Source organism: Alligator sinensis, unplaced genomic scaffold, assembly GCF_000455745.1.
Source record: "Alligator sinensis unplaced genomic scaffold, ASM45574v1 scaffold505_1, whole genome shotgun sequence".
In the NCBI taxonomy this organism is placed as follows: Eukaryota; Metazoa; Chordata; order Crocodylia; family Alligatoridae; genus Alligator; species Alligator sinensis.
This window is the reverse complement of record NW_005841940.1, coordinates 3,415,640-3,422,022: the sequence shown is the minus strand read 5'-3', so window position 1 is coordinate 3,422,022 and position 6,383 is coordinate 3,415,640. Positions and strand designations below refer to the sequence as shown.

Genomic DNA, 6,383 nt, shown 5'->3' with positions numbered 1-6,383 from the left:
GTGGACCAGATGGCCCCTTTTCTACATGCACAGAGCAGGGACTTCAAGCAGTCAGTATGAGCTGCTGCATTTCCAGCTTCAGACCTCGGTCGGAAGAGTCAGAGCAGACAAAGTTTTTTGTTGCGCTTTCCCATTGGACTGTATCCCTGTGTTTAGCACTCCCCGCTCATGCTGTACAGTAATAATCAGCGTGATCCTTCAGTTGGATCCCAGTGATGGTTAAGGCGGCCTTCTGACCAGAAATGGACCCTGAGGACCAGGTGGTGATCCTGGAGGGCCTGGTGTTGTTGTTAGGTATTAGCAACTAAGGGGCAGAGCCATTTTTCTCCCGGTAAGATCCACGAGAGTTGCTGCTGGTGCTGGCTCCGGTGCTCAGGGTGCAGGACAGGGTGACAGTCCCTCCTGGGGACACCGACACTGATGGATCCTGCGTCAAAACAGGCTGCGAACTGACACCTGAAATCAACATTACAGACACATTGACTGCTTGCAGATGTTAAAAAAAAGAGCTTTATCAGAAGAAGCCGCGCAATACTTGGACTTGGCAGCACACTATCTGTATAGACCAGGCGCTTCAGTGCGGTTTCTTGACACTTTTATCTGAGGCTGAGTCAATCAGCTATTAGATAAAAATGCCAAAAAGCCCTACTGAAGTACCTGATTTATACAGATGTTCAGCAAGCTGAGTCCAACTAACATGCTACCTCTTCTGGACATGCACTGGCCTCAGCGCAGGAGCATGCAAGCTTTAAATTTATGCTCCATTTTTCTTTTTTTCCCCTTAATGTCCTCAACCAGCCATTACTGACCATTCATTTACTTTCCCCTTGTAAATAACTTCCTCCAGGACAGTCACAACATCAATCCTCTGTGCTCACCTGAGCAGCATGTGAGCAGAGTGAGGAGGAGCAGAGCCCGGGCCATGGTGGGAATCCAGACCGGCTCATCTTCTTCAGGCAAACAGGCCTGGCTGGGACCCTCCGAGTCTCTCTTAAATGTCCACATCTGGAAAACAGCCCCTTCATGCAAATTTGCTTCCTGCTCTGTGTCAGAGTAGGTTGTAGAGAAGGTCTATTAAAATGAAAGCGGAGGTGGGCCATGATACTATGCCAACAACAAGCAAAGCCTTAAATGGAGCGAAATTGGAGAAGAGAAGAGGAAAACACATGCATTCTTCAGATTTCTAGCTAAGCACAAGACTCCCAGAGTGATACAGCTGCTAGGAGCATTGTTCGGTTCCTAATGACAATGACATTGGATTCCAGGTCTGAAGAAATCATATTGGTAAGTTCTGCCCCTGTGCTGCCAGCCTGTGTAATGCTACCCGATGTGTTGTCCATGTTGGCACAACCCTGGCATGACATCGGGCCTGGAGCACTGACACGGGCATGACCTTGGTGGGTATGTGACATGCAGTGCCAAGGTCCAGGGAGGAAGGCTCAAACCTGACCCCACCTGGAGGTGCATTCCCATATAGCTGGTCCCTGCAAACCCCCTGAGTACCTGCCCCATGTGGAGGAGGGACAAGGAGCTCTCACCATCACAGCCCCCATTAGCGGAGAACAGTGCTGCTCCCTGCCTCTCGGCAGCTGCTGCTCCTTCCCTGCCCACACCGGGGAAAGGATCTGTGCAGGCTGCCTGCTCCCTGCCTGCCAGCCCAGCAGCCTGCTGGTGTGCACGGCTCCTCAGATCTCTGCACCATGTGGAGTGAGGCAGGGAGAACTGGCTCCTAAAGAAGCAAAATCCCAACAGTAAGGAAGTGGGTCACAGCCCAGCCCTGGACAGCGATCATGGAGGGGAGTCTGGGGGAGAGCACTGGGCAGTGCTGGAGCAGGCTGAATACTGGAGCTGTCCTTGGCTGACACACGGGCAGCACAGCACTGGTCAGGCTAGTGGCCGAGCCCTGCAACAAAAAGGCCTGCTTGGGGATTGCAGTGAGGGGCACAGCATGACAGCTCAGGATAGTGATTCTCAACCAGGGGGGTGTGGATCTCTGGGGTGCCGGGAGATTCTTTCAGGGGTGCCACAGGGTGCCACACAGTGCTTGCACTGTTAGGTGTGCACACAGGGTTCACAAGAAAAAGCTGGGATAAATGGGAATCCACAGTTTAAAAACCATTCTGGGCTCAACATCAGGGCTTGCTTCATGGAGACCAAGAAACACTGTGATTGGCAAATCAAAGCATTTAAAATACATATCTGATATGCAGGGCTCTGTCTGAGCTGACCTGCAGGACATGGGCAGTGGAGATAGAGACTAGTGAAGGTCGGGGGGGTCTAATGAAAATGGAAGTGGCAAAACCAAACTCTGCAGCCTGAGCAGGGAGGTCATAGCAGGGCACAGGTGGAGAGGAGGAAAGGGCGGTTTATGTCTCAGTTCCCCATCGGGCTCTATCACTGTGCAGTGTGTGCTGCCAGTATGCACAATACAGTAGTAATCAGCCTCATCCTCGGCTTGGACCCCCGTGATGGTCAAGGCGGCCTTCTGACCAGATATGGACCCTGAGAACCGGGTGGGGATCCCCGAGGGCCTGTTGTTGGTGCGGTATATAAGCTGCCGAGGGGGAGAGCCAGGTTTCTGCTGGAGCCAGCCAGGGTAGTTGCTGGAGGTGATGGCTCCGGTGCTCAGGCTGCAGGACAGAGTGACAGTCCCTTCTGGGGACACGGACACCGCAGGCTCCTGAGTCACCACAGGCTGTGACCAGACCCCTGAAATCAACATCACAAAACCATTATTAACCATTCATAGACCGCGGTGGCACAAAAGCAACTGCCCCATGACAGTCACAGCCTGAACCCTTCTGCTGACCTGAGCAGTACGAGATCAGCACCAGGAAGAGCAGGGCACAGGCCATGGTGACAAATCCTGACCAGTTCAGGTTCCTGAGCAAATGGGTCCTGGCTGGCACTCTCAGAGTCTCTCATAAAGCCCCAGAGCTGAGAACGGCCCCTCCATGCAAATCCCTCCCCTGTCACTGGCTGCTGCTGGTGCATCGCCCTGTCGGGACGTGTGTTTATTGCTTCTGCTTCCACCGCTCCGAGAGCCGGCAGAGCAGAGCCCAGTGCACAGCGCTGGCAGGGAAGGTGCTTTGCTATAGGTTCCCATTCATACCAGTGGTTAAAGTTTGCACTTGCCTGCTTGAACTTCATGAGGTAAGAGGGCAGGTGTGATGGATAGGTTACCATGCGCATGTCCCCCTCTCTCTGTTATAACATTCATACAGAAGATGTTCTGAATTGTAATTTCTTCACCTCCATGATAAACTTGGGTCTCTGCACTGTACCGTGTCTTACAAGGTGCCGCATAGACCATCTGAGAGGCACTTTCCTTCCTTTATCCAAGAGACTCTAAGAGGTTTTAGGTGTTCATGTTCAGGCCACCTTTTTTTAGCACTGTTCCCAGCATCTCATGATCCTGTCATTGCTGTGGGCAGAGGCCCTGTTCCTTATAAAGCCCCAAGATACTTAGTGCTGAAATGTGACATGAAAGGAGATGGCCCTTGTCTCAAATAGGGCTGGAGAGGATGAAGGCTGGGGTATGTGGCTCTATCAGACATAGACAGTTTTGTACACGCTTGTTCTAGGAAAAAATATGAAATCATTTTTGCAGTTCAGGTCTCTTCTGCCTGCTTCCCTGAAATCCCCATGCGGCCGGTGTCCTTGGGCCCCGCAGTAGAAAGAAGACTCAGGAAAGCGTTCTGAGGGGCAGGCAGCACCTCTGTGTCCCTGCAGGGAGGCTGCTTGCAGTCACAGGAACGGGTTGGAGGGATACAGAGAAGAGATGAGAACAGCCAGGAGCAATTGGTCAATGTGTAAAGGCCTTGCTGGGGAAATTTGATGGCTTGTGACAGAAGTTACACATAAACTGGTTTAAGTGATCAGGAACTGGGTTAAACGTTTAACAGGACAGAAGTTCAGTGCACATCAACCAGTTTCAAAATGGCTGAAACAGGTTTGAGATAAACCTGGTTGAATGTAGTATGAGACTTAACTGATTTCGGTCACGGTTTATGAAACTTCCGTCCCAGACCAATGAAGCCAGTGTTAACTATTCTTAATGGACTGGCCGATGGCAACATCCTGAGAGATAGCCAGCATGGGTTTCTTGCGGGTAGGTTTTGCTTGACCAATCTTATTTCCTTTTATGACCAGGTGACCTATCACCTGGACAAGGGAGAGGAGATTGATGTCGTATACGTTGACTTTAAAAAAGCCTTTGATCTGGTGTCCCATGATCACCTCTTGGCAAAACTGGCCAACTGCGGCCTTGGCTCCACCACGAACCACTGGCTGGGGAATTGGCTCCGTGGTCAGACCCAGAGGGTGGTGGTTGATGGAAGTCAATCGTCATGGTGCACTATGACCAGTGGGGTCCCTCAAGGCTCTGTCCTTGGACCTGTATTGTTCAACATCTTCATTAATGATGTGGCCATTGCAGTCAGAAGCTTAGTTCACTGATGAGATCAAACTTTGGGTTAAAGTATCCACACCTGAGGACAGGACAGCAATCCAGGCTGACCTGGACAGGCTCAGCAAATGGGCAGATGAGAACCTGATGGTGTTTAACACTGAAAAATGCAAGATTCTCCAACTTGGGAGGAAAAACCTGCAGCATCCTTACAGGCTTGGCAGTGCTACGCTGGCTAGCACTACGGATGAAAGGGACTTGGGGGTCATGATTGACCACAAGATGAACATGAGCCTTCAATGTGATGCTGCGGCTAGTACAGTGTGCAAAACGCTGACTTGCATCCATAGAGGCCACTCAGGCAAATCCCAGGATGTCATTCTCCCCTTGTACTCAGCCCTGGTGGGGCTGCAGCTGGAGTACTGCGTCCAGTTTTGGGCTGCACAATTCAAAAAGGATGTGGAGAAGCTTGAGAGAGTCCAGACAAGAGCCATGTGCATAATCAGAAGTCAGGAAAACAGACCTTACAACGACAGGCCTTACAACGAGAGCCCTGGGGCTCTTTAGCCTGGAAAAGCGCAGGCTCAGGGGAGATCCGATGGCCACCTATAAGTTTATAAGGGGTGTCTACCAGGATCTGGGGGAATGTTTGTTCACCAGAGCGCCCCAAGGGATGACAAGGTCGAACGGTTATAAACTACTGCAAGACCGTTTCAGGCTGGACATAAGGAATAATTTCTTCACTGTCCGAGCCCCCAAGGTCTGGAATAGCCTGCCATTGGAGGCGGTTCAAGCACCTACATTGAACACCTTCAAGAGAAAATTGGATGCTTATCTTGCTGGGATCCTATGACCCCAGCTGACTTCCTGCCCCGGGGGGGCAGGGGGCTGGACTCAGTCCTAATGTCTATGAAATCTATGAAGCCTCCCCTCATTGAGGAGACACTGCCATTTGCCTTGTGTGGCAGACTTACCCATACGGCCCGGCATGCCCGGCCTCAGAGAATCTTTGTTGTGATTGGTGGAGCCTGTCCACCAATCAGGTAACTGCTGGGAAGGGGCTTTCCACTAAGAGCCCCGGACCTGGTTGTAGCCTGCACTTGGCAGGTCGATAGCACTCTGGGGGCGGAGCCTGTGGAGAGAATAAAAAGAGCAGCGTGCCCAGCATGCAGCACACATGTCAGGGGATGATGAAGAGAGAGGGGCGGAGGAAGAGTTGGGGAGAGCTGCCCAGTGGGCGGAGCCAGTCCCCAGAAGACCCCGAAAGACTCCCATGCCATTTCAACGCTACAGCGTATGGTGCTGAGACCCTGGGAGCTGTTCGAGGCAGCTCGGGTCTGCAACCCCTGGCATGAGGCCAGGCACCCAGTGCACCGGCCAGTGCACAGAGCGGAGACCCTGGGAGCTGCACGAGGCAGCGCGGGTCTGCAACCCCTGGCATGAGGCCAGGCACCCAGTGCACCGGCCAGTGCACAGAGCGGAGACCCTGGGAGCTGCACAAGGCAGCTCAGGTCTGCAACCCCTGGCGTGAGGCCAGGAACTCAGTGCATGGGCCAGTTGATGGGCCAGGACTCTGTGAGCTGCACAAGGCAGCTCAGGTCCTCACCCCTAGCAGTCAGACAATGCTGCACGGAGCAATCCGGGAGGGATCAAGAGCTTTGAGAGCCGCTCAGAGTTGCAATCACTGGTGCAGGGCCAATGGCTCGGTGCACACAACGATGCACGGAGGATCCAGGGAGGGACTGAGCCCCAGTGCCGCACGAGGTGGCCTGGGCCTCCAACCCCCAGCAGAAGACAGAGCCCTTGGAGCACACCACGGTGCACAGGGCCACCTGCGGGTGGTGTCCAAAGGGGAGCTAGGGCCTGGGAGGCCTTGCATGAGAGGAGCACCTTGGCTGAGGGGACGAGGACGCCCCATTCATGCCCACAGAGTTGTGAGTTGTTGGGGAAGGGATTCCCACAGGGGAGGGGAGCT

At 53.1% G+C, this 6,383-nt stretch overlaps 1 pseudogene; it reads right to left on the bottom strand.

The window, feature by feature from the left end:
- Positions 1–304: 304 nt before the first annotated feature.
- On the bottom strand, positions 305–2,956 carry LOC102376444 (annotated as a pseudogene).
- Positions 2,957–6,383: the final 3,427 nt, after the last annotated feature.